Source organism: Molossus molossus, unplaced genomic scaffold (genome assembly GCF_014108415.1).
Source record: "Molossus molossus isolate mMolMol1 unplaced genomic scaffold, mMolMol1.p scaffold_m16_p_3, whole genome shotgun sequence".
In the NCBI taxonomy this organism is placed as follows: domain Eukaryota; kingdom Metazoa; phylum Chordata; class Mammalia; order Chiroptera; family Molossidae; genus Molossus; species Molossus molossus.
The window spans coordinates 95896237-95915002 of NW_023425366.1; the positions used below are offsets into that span (position 1 = coordinate 95896237).

The 18766-nt window shown below is 40.9% G+C and overlaps 1 pseudogene; it reads left to right on the plus strand.

Annotated features, from left to right (window-relative positions):
- The first annotated feature begins 1466 nt into the window (after nucleotides 1-1466).
- On the plus strand, nucleotides 1467-8671 carry LOC118642094 (annotated as a pseudogene).
- The last annotated feature ends 10095 nt before the right edge of the window (nucleotides 8672-18766 follow it).

The window sequence follows — 18766 nt, forward strand, 5'->3', positions numbered from 1 at the left end:
TCATTTGTAGAAGGGTGGCTAGGAGCAGACTAAAGTCCTGTGAGGACAGACTGGGTTGTGTGGCTCCGAGGAGAGAGCCGAAGGGACAGCCACCAGAGTCCCTGTGCTGAGTCTGTCTCCTATGATACCCACAAATGTCATCTTTCCTGGATTGGGCAGGCCCCTCCAAACTGCATTAGCCTAGAGGGACTGAACAATTACCACCTTCCTGCCCCCTGTCACCTCGCCCAGCTGAGCTTATGCCCTGCAGATGAATTGACTGCCTGATCCTATGGCACAGACTATTCTAAAAAGATCTTGAGGGTTATCTCAGGGAGAATCAAAGTGTTTTGTGGCCCTAGGGTGAGGAAAATTTTATCCCTCATTCCCCATAGCACACCAGAGCAGCAGCACCAAGTGCAACACCCCTCTTTCTGGGCCAGAGTAGCTACACTGTGGGTACCCAGTGTGCCAGAGAAGCTATACCCAACCACCACAGGCCAGGCTTGCTGCACACATGAGCCAAAAGTGCACCCTTCCAGAGATCCACGATCCCCACCAGAGGAGAATCACCAGCTCCACACTCTTGAATCCTGGTGGCCACACTCTTGAATCCTGGTGGCCACACGCTCATGAGATTGATTGTACACAGCAATATTGTCAGTGAGATTTTGGCCAGCCTGGTTCCCTAGTACAGAAGACTCTCCAGGAAGTCAGAGCAGATTCTGGAAAAAACTGAGTTGTGTGGCTCTTGGGTGGGGCCATTTTTCTCTTGCATGCAAGATTGATGCTACCATTCCTAAACAGAACCCTTTCTTCATATGGCCAAATCTTTGTATGCTTGGGCCTGATGGATACTGATGGCCTCACTCACCTTAACTAATACCTGAAATCTTCCTCCACCACAAAGGTTTTAAGGCACCAAATGGGTACCAGTTGACCTTGGGATACCCTGAGACCAGTGCTGCATGGCCTCAAGCCCAGCACTGACACCAAGTTTGAATCTGTATTAATCTGGTGAATACCCCTTGCCCCTACCTGCTGACTCACTGAGGACCTCTCTCATATAACTCAGTAGTACCAGAGGCTCTTTCAGTGACTGAGCCTAACAGGCTGCTAACAGATGGTGGATCTCAGGGAGACTTGGGCCTTTTGATGATTTTCCCTCAGGCTCAGAGCTGGTACAAACTGGCCTTGCTATACAGCTATACTCCTCCCACACACACCCAGGCCCAACAGAGACAACCACAAACTGTGGATCAATTTGTAGTTCCAACAGGTGGCTTAGGGCTGGTCACAGGCAGTACCTGACATTGACGAACACTGCATCTCCTCCCAAATGACCCCAACCAACACACCTAGTGGTTCAGACCACATCACAGCACAACCCAGTTAGCTCTACAACTGGCACACAAAAAGGGAGATCTTGGAGAGTGTACCTGGCTGGCTCTGCTGGCGGCCTCAGCCTGGATCTCAGACCCGCAGACATGAGCCTCTTCTGCCCTCGACTCTGGCTCCGTGGCCCCAGTCATGGCAGAGGCAAAGAAGCGGTGAGCCACTGTATCTGGAATACAGCAGAGAAATTATTATGCCTGTGTTCCCTTGAGGCTCATTGGAAATTGTACAGTGACATACTATGGGATTTAATCTGATACAGCAAGATGTTTTCTTGACCAAAAGATGTTCATTCTCATATGAAGCACTTTTTCTCCATCTGATTTTCCACATCATTTCTCCCTGTCAGATGAAATATCTTCATCTCAAACAAGTCAAGCTTGCCCACGGTTACTTAGCTGTAGTTTAAAAACAAAAACAGAGAGATTTCAAAATGGTAGCAGAGTAAATGGAAACTACACAGACCATCTCCCAGGACCAAACTGGAATTACAACTAAAATAAAGACAAATCATCAGGAAAAAGCAACAGAAAAGCAGCTTGTGAGGACCAAATAACCAGGGACACTGAATCAAACTTGGTAGGATTGTAGAGGCACAAGGCTGGGAGCCCACAGACAGCAGCAATCTTAGCTGTGAGCAGCGCCCTTGGGGTTAAAATCCCAAGCCCGCTCCACAGCACAGAGGGCTGGGACACAGCACCAAAATAGCCACAGCCACTCACCTGGGACTCTGACAGAGAGAGGGAAAACAGAACTGGAATTGTGTGGGGACACTCAGGATACGGAAGGCACTTAAAGTTTTGCTAACTTGCAGCCACACAGGACAGTGGCCATCTTACTCCTTCCCAGGGCTCTGGGGAGAGGTGGCGGCCCTGCCCTCAGAAATTCAACCCCAACCAAATGGGCCATTGAAATGCTAATTGAGGCATCTTAATAACCAGCATCCACCCCACACTTGGGAAATCTTCTATTTGTAACACCTGAGAGAGTTTTTCATTCACCTGAGAAACCAAGGCTCTTCAAGTAACTGTGAAGAAGAGCCTCCAGGCAAAAAGCTAGAGGATAACTGAACCTTTCCTGGACTTCCAAATCTACCCATGAAAGTAAGACTTGACAGTGGTATTGAATGAGGGTCCCCCCATGCTCATCCAAACCCAGTATAGGGAGCCACAAACAGCAAAACACCAACATCCACAGGGAAAATTTGGCAGGCTCCAAAACCAACTGACATAGCCAAAATGGTGAAAAAAAGAAACAAATCTACAATAAAAGAACAAGAGACCTCTGCCAAATATGAGATAAATGAAATGCAGATAAACAAGTTAACAAGGCTAGAATTCAGAGCCATAATATTAAGGAAGCTCAACAGCATGAGTAAAGACATAGAAACATTGAAAATCAACCAATTGGAAATTAAAAACCACCAAGAAGAAATGAAGAATGACATAGCATAAATAAAAAACACATTGGACGGACTAACTAGCAGAGCAAAGGAAGCTGAGGACCAGATCACTGAATTAGAAGACAGGGTTGGAAAAAACAACCAATCAGAAAACCAAAAGGAAAAAACAATTGAAAAACAGGAAGACAGCTCAAGAGAACTGTGGGACAACTAGAAACATAATAATATTCACATCATAAGAGTCCCCAAACAAGAAGAAAATGAGCAATGGTTAGAGAAAATATTTGAAGAAATGGTGACAGAAAACTTCCCTAATTTAGTAAAGGAAGAAGGCATTCAAGTTCAAGAAGCACAGACAGCCACAAGGAAGAAGATCGCAAACAAGCCCACACCAAGACACATAGTAATTTAAATGCCAAAAATTAAAGACAAAGAGAGAATCCTAAAGGCAGCAAGAGATAAGCAACTGGTTACCTACAAAGGAAACCTAATAAGGCTCTCAGCTTACTTCTCAACAGAAACACAACAGGCCAGAGGAAATGGCATGAAGTAATCAAGGTTATGAAAAAACAAGAATCTGAATCCAAGATTACTTTATCCAGCAAGGCTATCATTCAAAATAAAAGGTCAAATAAAGAGCTTCCCAGATGAGAAAAAAAAAAAAACGTTTAAGGGAATACATTAGCACCAAATGGGCACTGCAAGAAATGTTAAAAGCACTGCTGTAATTAGTATAAGAAATACGAAGAAAAATATACCCACACAGAACAAAAAGGACAATAAATAAGTACCTATGAAATAAGTGACCCGTAAATCCATAAAAATTCCTGAAGAAAATGTAGGCAACAAAATTTCGGACATCATACAGAGCAGAATTTTTACTGATACATCACCTAAGGCAACAGAAATAAAGGAGAAAATGAACACATGGAACTACATCAAACTAAAAAGCTTCTGCACTGCAAAGGAAACAATCATCAAAATGGAAAGGCAACCCACTGTATGGGAGAACATCATTGCCAATGATGTGTCAGATAAGGGGTTAATTTCCAATATATATAGAGTGCTCATACAACTCCACAAAAGGAAGACAAAGAACCCAATTAAAAAATGGGCAGAGGAGCTGAATAGACACCTCTCCAAATAGGACATACAAATGGCCAAGAGACATATGAAGAAATGCTCAACATCACTAATCATCAGAGAGATGCAAATTAAAACAACAATGAGGTATCACCTCACACCTGTCAGAATGGCCGCCATCAACAAATCATCAAACAAGTGTTGGCGAGGGTGTGGAGAAAAGGGGACTCTAATACACTGCTGGTGGGAATGCAGACTGGTGCAACCACTATAGAAAACAATATGCTGTTACCTCAAAAATTAAAAATTGAACTTCCATTTGACCCAGTGATCCCACTTCTAGGAATATACCCTAAGAAGCCTGAAACACCAAACAGGAAGAATATATGTACACCCATGTTCATAGCAGCACTATTTACAATAGCTAAGATCAGGAAACAGCCCAAGTGTCCATCAGTAGACAAATGGATAAAAAAGCTGTGGTACATATACACAATGGAGTACTATGCAGCGGTAAGAAAGAAAGACCTCTTATCCTTTGAGACGACATGGAGGGACCTGGAAAGTATTATCCTAAGTGAAATAAGCCAAGCAGAAAAAGACAAATACCACATGATCTCACTTATATATGGACTATAATGAACATAACAGTCTGAGAAATATGGTAGACCCAGAAACATGGAAGTAGGGCACAGATTGACATCCCTCAGAAGAGGGTGGGGGGGAGGATGGAAAGAGATAAACCACAGAACTTATATGCATGTTTGCAAGACCAATGGACATGGACAACTAAGCCGGAGACGAGGCAGGGGTGGGGTGGGGAGGGGGTTGCCAATGGGGTAAAAAAAAGGTGAAATATCTGTAACAATAAATAAATAAATAAATAAATAAATAAATAAATAAATAAAAATAAAATGAAATAAAAGAAAGAAAGAAAGAAAACAATCCCATTTACCATTGCGGCAAAAATATTAAGATACCTAGGAATAAACTTAACCAAAGAAATAAAGGATCTATTCACAGAAAACTACAGGTCATTGAAAAAAGAAATAGAGGAAGATATAAAACAGTGGAATCACATACTCTGTTCATGGATTGGGAGAATTAATATCATTAAAATGTCCATATTACGCAAAGCAATCTATAGATTCAATGCAATCCCCATCAAAATACCAACTGCATACTTCACAAAATTAGAACAAGAACTTCAAAAGTTCTAATGGAACCATAAAAGACCTCGAATAGCCACAGCAATCTTGAAAAGAAAAAACAAAGTTGGAGGAATCACATTACCAGATTTCATGATATACTACAAAGCCACCATAATCAAAACAGCCTGGTACTGGCACAAGAACAAGCATATAGACCAATGGAACAGAACAGAGAACCCAGAAATGGACCCAAGGCAATAGGCTCAATTAATATTTGACAAAGATGGCAAGAGCATACAGTGGAGTAAGGACAGCCTCTTTAATAAATGGTGTTGGGAAAATTGGACAGCTGCATGCAGAAAAGGAAACTAGACCATCAACTTACACCCTGCACAAGAATAAACTCAAAATGGATAAAAGACTTAAATGTGACTCATGAATCCATAAAAATACTAGAAGAAACTGTAGGCAACAAAATTTCAGACATTACACAGCAGAATTTTCCCTGATACATCACCTAAGGCAATAGAAACAAAGGAGAAAATGAACACATGGGACTACATCAAACTCAAAAGCTTCTGCACAGTGAAAGATACAATCATCAAAACGGAAAGGTTACCCACTGTATGGGAGAGCATAATTGCCAATGATATATCAGATAAGGGGTTAATTTCCAACATATATAGAATGCTCATACAACTCCACAAAAGGAAGACAAAGAACTCAATTAAAAAATGGGCAGAGGAACTAAATAGACACCTCTCCAAACAGGGCATACAAATGGTTAAGAGACATATGAAGAAATCCTCAACATCACTAAGCATCAGAGAGATGCAAATTAAAACAACAATGGGGTATCACCTCACACCTGTCAGAATGACCACCATCAACAAATCATCAAACAAGTGTTGGCAAGAGTGTGGAGAAAAGGGGACTCTAGTACACTGCTGGTGGGAATGCAGACTGGTGCAGCCACTATGGAAAACAATATGGTGTTACCTCAAAAAATTGAAATTTGACCTTCCATTCAACCCAGTGATCCCACTTATAGAAATATACACTAAGAAACCAGGAAAATCAATCAGAAAGTATATATGTACCCCCATGTTCATAGCAGCACTATTTACAATAGATAAGATCTCGAAACAGCCCAAGTGTCCATCAGTAGATGAATGGATAACAAACCTGTGGTACATATACACTGAAATTGTCTTTGAGACAACATGGACGGTCCTGGAAAGTATTATCTTAAGTGAAATAAGCCAAGCTGAAAAAGAGAAATATCACATGATTCACTTATTTGTGGAATATAATGAACATAACAGTCTGAGGAATGGGGTAGACCCTGAGATGTGGAAGTAGGGTACAAATAGACAACACTCAGAAGAAGGGGTTGTGAGGGGGAGGAAAAGATAAACCACATAAATTATATGCAAATACACATAATGAATGGACATGGACAACAAAGCTGGGGATGTGGTTGTGGGGATGGGGAGGTGGGTGTCAATGGGGCAAAAAAAGGAGAAACATCTGTGACAAAAATAAAATTAAAAAAATAAAATAAAAGAACTAAATGAAATGTAGGCAAGCAAGCTACCAAATACAGAGTTCAAACAATGGGTATAAATTTGTTCCAATAACTTAGTGAAAACTTCAACAAAGAGATAAAAAGACATACAAACCATAAAAAGAACCTGGTGGAAATGATGAATACACTAAGAGGAATCAAAATCAAGCTAGATAAAGCAGAGGATTGAATTAATGATTTGGAAGATAAGATAACAGAAAACACCCAATCTGAGTAGGAAAAAAGAAGAAAAGTAGTTGCATTTTTTCTTATTATTTGTTAGAGAGAAGAAGAAAGGAGAGAGAGACAGAAACATCAATGAGAGAGAACATTGATTGGCCACCTCCTGCATGCCCCCCACTGGAGACTGGACCCACAACCTGAGCAGGTGTCATCATTGGGAATTGAACCAGTGACCTCTTAGTGCATGGGTTGATGTTCAACCACTGATCCACACTGGCTGGTTGAAAAAAAGTTTTTTAAATGAGAGGAGTCTAAGGGACATCTGTAACAATATAGACCATAACAACATCTGCATCATAGGGGTACCAGATGAAGAGAGAGCACAGGTATTAAGAACCTGTTTGAAAAAAATTATGGCTGAAAAATTCCCTAATCTGGTGAAATAAAAAGACACACATGTTCTATTTCTTACAGTGGGTTTGCCACCAGAACACAGGTGTCGTGAAAAGTACCACTAAATTAAGCCCAAAATAAGAAAGGAAAAGACGTATATCAACAGCATCATTATTGGACATGTAGATTCTGATAAGTCTACCGCTACTGGCCATCTGATCTACAATTGTGGTGGAATTGACAAAAGTATCATCGAAAAATTTGAGAAGGAGACTGCTGAGATGGGGAAAGGCTCCTTCAAGCATGCCTGGGTCTTGGATAAATGGAAAGGTGAGCATGAGTATGGTATTATCATTTTGAGAAAGGCAAGTATTATGTGACCATTACTGGTGCCCAGGACACAGAAACGTCATCAAAAACATGATTATAGGCATATCTCAGGCTGATTGTGCTGTCCTGATTGTTTCTGTTGGTGTTGGTGAATTTGAAGTAGGTATCTCCAGAAATGAGCAGACCTGTGGGCATACTTTTCTGGCTGTCACACTGGGTGTGAAAAAAACTGATTGTTGGTGTTAACAGAATTGATTGCAGTGAGCTGCCTTACAAACAGAAGAGATTCGAGGAAGTTGTTAAAGAAGTCAGCACCTACATTAAGAAAATTAGCTGCAACCCTGACACAGTAGCATTTGTGCCAATTATTGGTTGGAATGGTACAACAGGCGAGTGCCAAGTGCTAATATATCTTGGTTCAAGGGATGGAAAGCCACCTGTAAAGGTGCCAGTGTCAGTGGAACCACACTACTTGAAGCTCTGGATTGCATCCTACCACCAACTCATCCAACTGACAAGCCCCTGTCTACGAAGTTGGTGGTATTGGTGCTGTCCTTGTGAGCTGAGTGGAGACTAGTGTTCTCAGACCCGACATGGTGGTAACCTTTGCTCCACTCAAAATTACAACTGAAGTAACGTTTGTTGAAATGCACCTTGAAACTTTAAGTGAAGCTCTTCCTGGGGACAATGTGGGCTTCAGTGTCAAGAATGTGTATGCCAAAGATGTCTCATGTGGCGTTGTGGCTGGTGGCAGCAAAAATGATCCACCAATGGAAGCAGTTGGCTTCACAGCTCAGATGATCATCCTGAACCATCCAGGCCTAATCAGTGCTGGATATGTACCTATGCTATATTGTCACACAGCTCACTTGATTGCAAATTTGCTAAGCTAAAGGAGAAGATTGATCGTTGCTCTGGGAAAAAGCTGGAAGATGGTCCAAAGATTTTGAAATCTGGTGATGCTGCCATCGTCACTATGATTCCCAGCAAGCCCATGTATGTTGAGAGCACTCTGACTACCCTCCTCTGGGCTGTTTTGCTGCTAGTGACATAAGACAGACAGTTGCTGTGAGTGCCATCAAAGCAGTGGACAAGAAGGCAGCTGGGGCTGGCAAAGTCACCAAGTCTTCCCAGAATGCTCAGAAGGCTAAATTAATATTATCTCCAATACTGGCACCCCAGTCTTAATCAGTAGTGGAAGAACCATCTCAGAACTGTTTGTCCCCATTGGCCATTTAAGTTTAATAGTAAAAAAACTGATTAATGATTACAATGCATTGTAAAACCTTCAGAAGGAAAGGAGAATGATTTGTGGACCATCTGTGCTTTTTTGTGTGTGAGTGGCAGTTTTTTAGTTATTAGTTTTGAAAATCAGTATTTTATTAATGGAAACAACTTGACCAAAACTCTGTCACAGAATTTTGAGACCCATTAAAACAAAGTTTAATGAGAGAGAGAGAGAAAAAAACAAGACATACATGTCCTAGAGGCACAGAGAGTCCTAAACCAAATGAACCTAAAGAGGCCCACATCAAGACACATCACAATTAAATGGCAAAGAGTAAAGACAAAAAGAGAATCTTAAAAGCAGCAAGAAAAGACAGCTGATTATCTACAAGGGAGCTCTCATAATGCGTCAGATGATTTTCCAACAGAAACATTTTGGGTCAGAAGGGATTGGCTTTCAATATTCAAAGTAATAAAAAGCAAGGACCTACAATTAAGACTACTCTACCCAGCAAAGCTACCATTTAAATTTGAAGGTGAGATCAAGAGCTTCCCAGACAAGAAACAGCTAAAGAAGTGCATTACTACCAAACCAATATCACAAGAAATATGAAAGCATTTCTTTTTTTTTTTTTTTTTTTTTTAAATTTTATTTATTTATTTATTTTTTTGTTACAGATATTTTACCTTTTTACCCCATTGGCACCCCCCACCCCACCCCCCCTCCACCCTGTCCCCGGCTTAGTTGTCCATGTCCATTGGTCATGCATACATGCATACAAGTTCTGTGGTTTATCTCTTCCCACCCCCCACCCCCCATCCCCTCTTCTGAGGGATGTCAGTCTGTGCCCTACTTCCATGTGTCTGGGTCTACTGTATTCCTCAGACTGTTATGTTCATTATATTCCGTATATAAGTGAGATCATGTGGTATTTGTCTTTTTCTGCTTGGCTTCTTTCACTTAGGATAATACTTTCCAGGTCCCTCCATGTCGTCTCAAAGGATAAGAGATCTGAAAGCATTTCTTGAAGAAGAAGCAGCAGAAGCAGAAGTAGAAGGAGAAGAGGGATGAGGAGGAGCAAGAGGAGGAGGAGGAGAGAGAGGACATAGTTATAAAGAATAAAATAGCAATAAGTCATATTTATCAATAATCACTTTAAATGTAAATGAATTAAATACTCCAATCAAAAGACATAATGTAGCTGAATGGATAAGAGATCAAGACCCTTGTACATGTGGTCTACAAGAGACCCACCTCAGAACAAAAAAAACACAGAGACTGAAAATAAAGAGATGAAAAGAAATATTTCATACAAGTGGAAACAAACAAACAGGCTGGGGTGGTAATACTTTTAACAGGCAAAAGAGACTTTACAACAAAGGCTACAATAAGAGATAAAGAAGGACATTACATACTGATAAAAGGACCACTCTAAACAGAGGATATGACAATTATAATATTTATTTAACCAACATAGAAGCAAAGTGGGAATTCAAGGAACATTCCTCATGTATTAAAGGCCATATACAAAAGCCTACATCCAACATCATACTCAATGAGCAAAAACTAAAACGTCACCTTTAACATCAGAAATTAGACAGGGATGTCTGCTTTCACTACTCTATCCAACATACTACTGGAAGTCCTAGCTGTGGCAATCAGATAACAAGAAGAAATAAAAGGCATCCAGCTGGAAAGTAAAAGGTAAAACTGTCATCATTTGCAGATGACATGATACTGTATATAGAGAACACTCAAGACCCCCCCTAAAAGTACTAGATGTGATAAATAAATTCAGTAAAGTAGCAGAATACAAAATTAATATTCAGAAATTGATTGCATTTTTATACAGCAATAATGAATTATCAGAAAGGGAAACTAAGAAAACAATCACATTTACATTTGCATCAGAGAAATAAAGTACCTGGGAATAAATTTAACCAAGAATCTAAAAGATCTGTAGGAGAAAAATTATAAGGCATGGAAGAAAGAAATCAAAGAAGATACAAATAAATAGAAGCACATATGTGTTCATGGATAAGCAGCATTAGCATCATTAAAATGTCCATACAATCCCTATCAAAATACCAATGACATATTTCACAGAACTAGGACAACTAATAATCAACTGCTAGAAAGTATTTGTATTTGCCAAAGTAAATATTAACTGAACAACTGAGAAATGGCCTTTTTCCTTATAGACATATGTACTGGTAGATATAATTTTATATTCCAAGTGATATAGTACAAGTTTTTCCTTGAGCAGTATATCTCATAGGTAGTACAATAGAATTAAAAATGTCATTATTTCATGAAAATAGACTCTAGAAAATGACATCTAGAGGCAGTTGTGCCCTAATGAGTCTTTAGAACTGCTGGCTTTTCTCTGATATGTGGCCGGGATTGGAACCAGTCATGCCCACCACGTTCAATACCTGCTTTGAATCTGGTCTACTGGAGAGCAGTGCCAACAGAGGTCTCCAGAAACTCTCAGAGCACAGTGAAGACAAGTCTTTTACATCAAAAAGTGTTTTGTTTTTCCCTCTTCTGGAACGAACACCCTCCTTAAATATACCGCTTCCCTAAATGGTGTTTGCATTATTTTACATGACTGGGATGGCTGCTCCAGGTGACCAGACAGATTCTTCTTGATCACTGTTCTCATTACTTGACAGTTCCCAACTTTATCTCCCTGGTTACTAGTTTATTGGCTGGTTACCAGATTAGGAGATACTCACTGTCTCACTTGCTACTGTTTTTTATTTGTGATGTCCAGCCCGTCCTTTGCTATCCTCCTGACTCTCATTAAACTTCATCGATTTCATTCATTGGGTCAGCCTTCTATTCTTTCAACAAACATTTACTAAAGGTCTGTGATGTGCCAGGCAGTGTAGTGGGTCAGGGATTTGGAATCAAGAAGTCAAAGTTCTTGCTCTGAAGGAGAAAACCCATGCACTGTGTATCTTATATCCTTTAGCAACTCTCATCCCTGGCTGCATGTTAGCGTGGCTTAGAGGAGAAGGTTTTTATTTTGGTGTTATTTTGTTTTGTAATACTGATCCTTTCTCCTACTCTCAGATAGGCCCAGGTGTCCATATCTTTTAAAGCTCTCATGCACATGGATTGTGCGTGAGGCAGTGGAATGATGCACTAGTTGACTCCTGAAGAAATGGCTAAGAATTCATCAGATGTAAGATGGTTGGCCTATTCCAGGCAGAAGAACAAGTGTCTCATTTGGAGCTCTTGGGGAGTGGCAAATCTAACTATTTTTTTAAAAAACATGGAAAGTGGACTGAGAGGAGACAAGGGTCGTGTGTTGGTACCCTAAGGCATTTATCCTATGGATGATGGGAGCTGTTGGAGGGATTTGACAAATGGAGAAATGTTATAAGATCCATGTTTTAGCAGATGGCCCCATAGAGGATTCTCTGCACATTCTCAGGCAGCTACAGTCAGACAAAACACGTTAGGAGGTTACACCAACAATTAGGTTAGACAGTGAAGGTGTTGTCCCTCTTTTCCAATACATTATGAGGTGCTTATCTTTTCCTTCATTTACCCTGCCTGTTTTATTAATTTTCTTCCAGGAGGTTTTCTGCAATTTACCCACCATTCTCTGCTTCCTCTTTCACTGGTTGATTTCATCACCTTGTACTTTGTTTTCTTGGAAACCTAAATTATTCTGGTTGTAACATGTCAGAATGTTTGCAATATCCCCTTTCTGCTGACACCACGTGTTTAGTGAATACAAGATTTAGTAATTTGTAGAAGGACGTGCATGTCATTTGGGGGTCACAACCAGCTCTATAGCATCTGTCAACTACAATGGAAGTGTGCTGGGAGGTGTGGAAGAAAAGGTTATCCCATGTGGGGCTGACAATCTGCCAAGTTATTTCAGGATGCCCCTTAGAATCAAAGCCTGCATGCTGCTGGCACAATTTGGAATCATAAAATCTGGCTCCATGCCCTGGATTAATGGTTTAATTGCTTGAAAAAAACTCTTCTCAATCCTGAGCTTCTGTTTCCACATCTGCAAATTGGAAATTAAAATAACACAATACTGCTGATCTCACAGAGTTTTCATGAGGGTTAATTAAAACAGACATGAAAGAACTTCTTAAACTGTACATTGAGGTAGAGATGTTAGTGGTTTGCTAATGAGGAAAAAGACACTCTGGGATGAAATAGAAAGTGAGCAGCCATGAGGAGTCCTCTTCCTCCTCTTTCTTTTGCTCTAGAGTCTATGGAAGTGCTTCTACTTTGAGGCAAGGAAGACTACATGGTGCAATGTGTGTGGCTCAAAAAGGATATATCCTGCCCAGCAGTGTGGCTCAGTGTTTAGATTGTCCACCAACATACTTGAAGGTCGCAGGTTCAATTCACATTCAGAGCACATACCTGGGTTGCAGGTTTGATCCCTGACCCCAATCAGTGTGTGTGTGGGGGAGGCAACCAATCAATGTTTCTCTCTCACATCTGTGTGTGTGTGTGTGTGTGTGTGTGTGTGCGTGCGTGCACAGTCCTCTGTCTCTCACTCATTTCTTTTCTCCCACCCATTCTCTCTGAAATCAATGAAAAAAAAATCCTCAGGTGATGTTTAAAAAAAAGAAAAACATACCCTTGCTTCATCCCTGCCCTTCTTCACAGGCTTGCTAGGGGCCTTACCTCATCTCTGTTGTGTTAGAGTGTTGGTCACAATCCTCTCAGAAGGCCTGGGCTCTTGTAATAGTTGCCCCACTAAATTTTGGGCAAGGTTGACCCTGGTTAAAGTTAAGACCTTGGGCTCTAAAGCTAGACAATTGGAATATGAATCCCAGTTCTGCTAGTAATTGGTGCTGAGACCTGTATGGTCACTTAAACTTTCTGTCCCACAGTGGGCTCATCTATAAAAGAGGGGTCATAACCATACCTATGTCATCGAATTTGGGGGTAGAGTGAATCAGTTAATGCATCCAAGAACTCAGAACAATAAATGTGAGCTATTGTTTTCTAAAGTTAGGTTTTGCTGTGTGTGTGTGTGTGTGTGTGTGTGTGTGTGTGTGTGTGGTGTCCCTTTCCCTGAAGTCCCAGCTGTGAAACAGTCTAGAATTAAGAGCTCAGACTTAAAAAGACATTTCTTCCTCCAGGTTCATCCTCTTTCATCTTTATTCTCCAACTTGTCCTCAGGTAGTCTTGGTTCCTGACTGGGCTGGGGGACCTAGGGACCCTAAATGACAGGGGGAAGAATAAAAGAGGAAAAGGGTGGGTTTAGAAAATGCTAAAGGGAAACCGAGCCTGAGAGAAACAGAGAGTGAAGAGGACTTGTGATTAGGATAAGGTCCTTTTAGGTCAGTTCTGGTCAGTTTCCCTTACAGAGAGATGAGGAAATAAGTGCAGACATGCCCCAGGCCACACACTTCCAATGCATCAAGTCCCATGGATTCTGTTGTCTTCATATCTTTCAAAAGAGAAGAGAGTTTAAGGAAAGAAAGAAAGTTCCACTGTACCAAATACTCTAACTTCATAGCATATGTCCAGATTTCAATTCGACATTTATTTGTGTGTTTAATTGTTTGGTGTCTTTACCTCTCGTTGCATCATGAGGGCACAGATCCTGACTTTTATATTCAGTCTTGGCCCATGGACTGATCACAGCAGGCATAGAACCCAATCAACATGGACTGAACCCAACCAACATGCCCACTTCCTCCACACTTTTCTTTTTTCAGTTAATTAATTAATTTTTGTTAATGATATTCCTTCTTTTTCTCCCACTGACTCCCTCCTCCCTGCTCCCATACCACCCACTTCACAGCATTGTTGTCTATGTCCATTGGTTATGCATATAAGTTCTTTGGTTTATCTCTTCCCACCTCCCCATCCTCTTTCTCTAAAGTTTGTCAGTCTGATCCCTACTTCCATGTCTCTGGGTCTATTTTGTTCATCAGCTTATTTTGTTCATTATATTCCACAAATAAGTGTGATCACGTGATATTTGTCTTTCTCTGATTGACTAATTTCACTTAGCATAATACTCTCCAAGTCTCTCCCTGTCATCTCAAAGGGTAAGAGATCTTTCTTTCTTAAAGCTGCAATGTACCACATCTTGTTTATCCACTCATCTACTGATGGACACATGGGCTCTTTCCTCCCCCATATTTTTTACCACTTCTCCACCAACCAGAGGCCCAGCCACCAAAACTTAGATACCACCGGTTACTGTGAATTAGCATGATCAAGTTTTACCCTACTGAGAAAAATGGGAGTTTGAGAGTTGAGTTAGACACATAATCTTGCTTTCATTTTTTTTGCATACTCAAGACTGTAACCTGTGAAATTTGAATCTAATGCATAAACCATTTCAGAATAACTCTGCCTCCTCATACTGTGAGCAATTTTCTTCCAGTGGGTGTGCCACTTGGGCTAACATTATAAAAGAACAGGAGTATCAGAACAGTGGTGCTCCTCACATCACTGAGTTCCTGACACCCTGTCCTATTATACTGATGTCTGAGCCTAATGCTTCCCTCAGTGTTGTCTGAGATTCAACTTTGTTTGCTAAGGAGACTGAGAAAACAGATAAGCTGTTCTCTGCTGATGAGGACATTATGTTTCTCATACCTATATAATTACTTTAACTTGCTTGTACTAAAATTATCTGTTAATTTGTCTCTATATCAACCTGTCTGGCTCTTAGTCATATTTGGACCCTAAGCATTTAGAGCAGAGTTCTGAAAGTAGATGATAAGCACATGAATGAGTAGATGAGAGACAGGATGTATGGGGTGTTCTCCCAACACACAGTGTATATTTTTATACTTTAGCACAAGTCTTAGTATGTAAGTCTTTACTTGTTAGTGTTTCTTTCTGTGGGATGAAGGGACACAAAGATCATGCCTTCTATTATTTCCCCTTGAGGAGTAAGGCCATTTGCATTGTTGAGGACATGGTACTGGCTACATTTTAGCCCTAAGGAATGACTATCCTTGGGATATATTTCAATCTGCTAGAACAGTCCCTAAGGTGAATAGGGCCAGGGGGTGGTCATATTAGGCTTAGTTATGAAATCAAGGCAGCTAAGTGTGATTTTAGAAGAAGAATAAATCATATTAGTTTTTATAGAAGATTTGTTTCCAAAAAGAATAATAAAGGCTTTATGTTTAGGTGAATGAATTAAGTTGTCAATAGTTATCAGATGAACCCTGCTCTTTCCTTGTTTGGATGTATTCTGTATACTTCTCTGGACGGGAGCATAGAGTGAAGATACTAACCAACAATACCCTTAGTAGTTATGCATCTGTCTTTGTTCCTACTGAGATGAGTTGGAGTCCTTTCTTCTGGAAGACCCATGGAGGTGCTTCAGTGGAGGTTGTCATGGAGAACCAATATTTTAATCAATTGCCATTGCAGCCTTGGGTCTCACTATTTCCCATAGTGATTCTCATTAGGGAACAGCAAAAGTTAAATATTGATGTTTAGGAGCAGCAGCAGGCTTTTCAGTTTCCATTCATATTAGCTTATTTCTAATATATTGTTGTGATCAATAGCTTTTGGGAAGCTACTTGCAGTTATAGAACCTCAGTTTATACATCTATAAACTGGGCATAGTAGCATGACCCTATTTAACGTTGCCCAGGGGTGGGCTGCAAAAAAGGGCAGACTAGTTGGAATTCCTGGGACTTTCTATGCTACTTTTTCTGTGGATCAACTTCTAACTTTCATGTCTGTCTTTTGTTGGTATTCAAGTTTGCAGCCCATTCTTAATTACCTCTCTGTATGGCTCTATTGTCCCAAGTCTTTCAGAGGTATGTCACAACCTGGGTACAGTTATTTGTCTCTCCCTCTTCACTGGGAAGCTACTCTGAGGATGGAGACTGTAAGGCTTGTAGCCCACAGCATGGATGATAACTACACATATCATCACACACTTGGCCTTGAATCAATGCAGAGATAAATAAATGTATTTGTTCATTACACTTTCCAGTGGCAACCATGGAGTTTAACAGGTGCCTCCTGAAGAAAACCTTAACTCAAAAATGACAAACTGTGATGATAGAAATTTCAGGCTGCATGACTAGCTTCCAAGTAAATGAAAGGAAGTGGGTAAGATAGTTGGGACTTTCTGCATTTTACCAAGGAGACATCCACCTACTCAGTCCCATGTCATGCAACCCTGAATAATTTCTGGCTGGAGAGACCTAAAGAATTAGCAATGGGTGAGTATGACATTTTGCAGAAGGGCTGAAAGCGAAAAAAAGGATAAAGTGAGAAGGAAGTGCACAAACACAGCACTTCCTGTTTCTTTGAGTTTTAGGAACATTTAAGGTTTCACTTTTGACATAATCCATGGTATCTCCAGCCAAGCAGACACAGAGCATGGGTCTGAGTGGTGATATTGAGCTGGTGGAATTGCTAGACCTTCAGTACTTACATCTCACCCATCAGGGATGTGGCAGAAAGGTCACAGGTGACACTGACTGTTATTGCAGCCTTCCTCCAACCAGCTCCTCTCAGCCCATTAGAAAATCCTCTACTGGTAAAAAAAAAAAAAATACATATATAAGAAGAAGAAAGCCATCTTCTCTAACTCCATTTGCTCCAGAAAAAAAGCTCATGTCATGTTTCTGGAATCCTGTGTGCTATGAATGCTGCCGGGAGTGACATCTGCCATATCAGTGCTGGCTAAGGTGTTCAGGGTTCACTTGGTCATCCAGCTGCTGTTCTCCTCGTCACACCCATTGTCCTTGGACTTTTGGTCTTTCCAGAGAGAGAGCCATCTTTTTTTTTTTTCATGAATCTATCTAACTCCCTACCTACTGCAGGACCCTCTGAGAGATGAGACAGGAAGCAGAATAAATTGACAAGCTTGATGTAGCCATGACCATCTTGTTGATGTTCTGCCTCTCCTTTGGGGGCCCCTTGTCAAGAAAATCCTGATTGATCAGCCTGAATGTGCAACAATGATGACTGAGGCATAGCCATGCCCTCTTGTATTAACAATCCAGGAAGATGAAGTGATCACCAAAGAGCCACAGGGAAAAGACATGCAGGGGACCCAGCAATATCACTTTTACCAACTCAACTCCTCCAACCTTTCTAAATACCCACTATGCATAAAGTATTCTGCTGGGGAATAGGAACATACTGTTGACTAATACCCAGACTGTGCCTTTGGGAAGCTCTTATTGGGTAAGGGAACTTGGTGTAGAGACCAAGATTGGTGCTGCATGGTAGAGAGGATGATACTGAATCCAGGTTTGGCTGTCTGCCTCCTGAAAGTCAATAATAAAGAAGCAAGGGCTGGTGCAAGGAAAGTCAGTTTATTCAATAGCCAGCAGCTTGAGAAGACAATGGACTAATGTTGCAAAGACCATCTTAACAGTTCAGTGCAGGCAGGTGTTTTTATGAGCAGGGGAAGAGGAAGGCAGAACAAAGGAAACCGGAGGGAGGGAGGGAGTTGTGGGCTCTCTGTTGAGGGTGCTGTGTTTGAGTCAGCACAGTCTACTCAATACCATCAAGGAGCCAGTCAAGTGATGGTCTGATTTTGTTATCCTGGTTTTATAGTCAAAGGTGAACAAATCTCCTGGAGCCAAAATGCCTGAGGGCTGGATTCTGCTTCTTTTCCTCCTAGACTCCTTTAAGCAAACAGGCTGTTTATCTGTAGCTACATGTGAATTTACAAGTCATAAGGTACAGAAGTGGTGTTCAAAAAATGGTGGCCTGGGTTACAAGGACAATAATAAAATTGTCTGCCAAGGATAGAGTTACCCAGAGGGGAAGCAGTTATGTCCATTCAAGGAGGTTAGTTAGGAAAGACTGCAACAGAAGGGCTTTTGTCTAAGCTGAGCTTTGAAAGATGAGTAGGGGCCTTGTAGGGGGCATGAAGGAACAAAACTTCATGGGTAAAGATCTGTAGACCTAGCTTGTTTGAAGCATCTCAAGTATTTTTTAGTGCAGGCAGCCATGGAGTCAAGGGCAGTTGAAAAATTTAATGCCAGTGACTTTACTTGAATTTCTATAACCTTTGGGTTTACTGATAAAACTGAGTGAGTTGTTTATTGATTTCCCACAGAATA